Source organism: Macadamia integrifolia, chromosome 8, assembly GCF_013358625.1.
Source record: "Macadamia integrifolia cultivar HAES 741 chromosome 8, SCU_Mint_v3, whole genome shotgun sequence".
Taxonomy (NCBI): domain Eukaryota; kingdom Viridiplantae; phylum Streptophyta; class Magnoliopsida; order Proteales; family Proteaceae; genus Macadamia; species Macadamia integrifolia.
This window is the reverse complement of record NC_056564.1, coordinates 24,309,504-24,309,889: the sequence shown is the minus strand read 5'-3', so window position 1 is coordinate 24,309,889 and position 386 is coordinate 24,309,504.

Sequence of the window (386 nt, the reverse complement as noted above, 5' to 3'; positions counted from 1 at the left end):
TTCATATTTGTTTTTTCCGAATCCAAGTACTCTTTCTTTTATGCATTCGTAAGGCACTCTCAGAAATTATTTTCCATTTCAAGAAGATAAACAGCAAAACAATTAACCTTTTGATATTTCTAGACCCTGCTTCTTCCCATAGTACTAGGGCATTGTGGAAAACCCTCCCCTCCCTTTCGAGAATAAAATAGCTTAAACTTCTTTTTTAATTCTTTGGATGCTCTTCTAGGGTCATTAATGTTTACCTCCCTTGTAATATGAAATTGGTTATACCCCATACTATCAACTTAGTGAATGTGGTAGACCTTTTTGACTGTTGAGTAAGTAAATATATATGCCTATGCCTAGACCTAGAATTTTCTATAAGTTTTAGAGAGGTGCAAGAC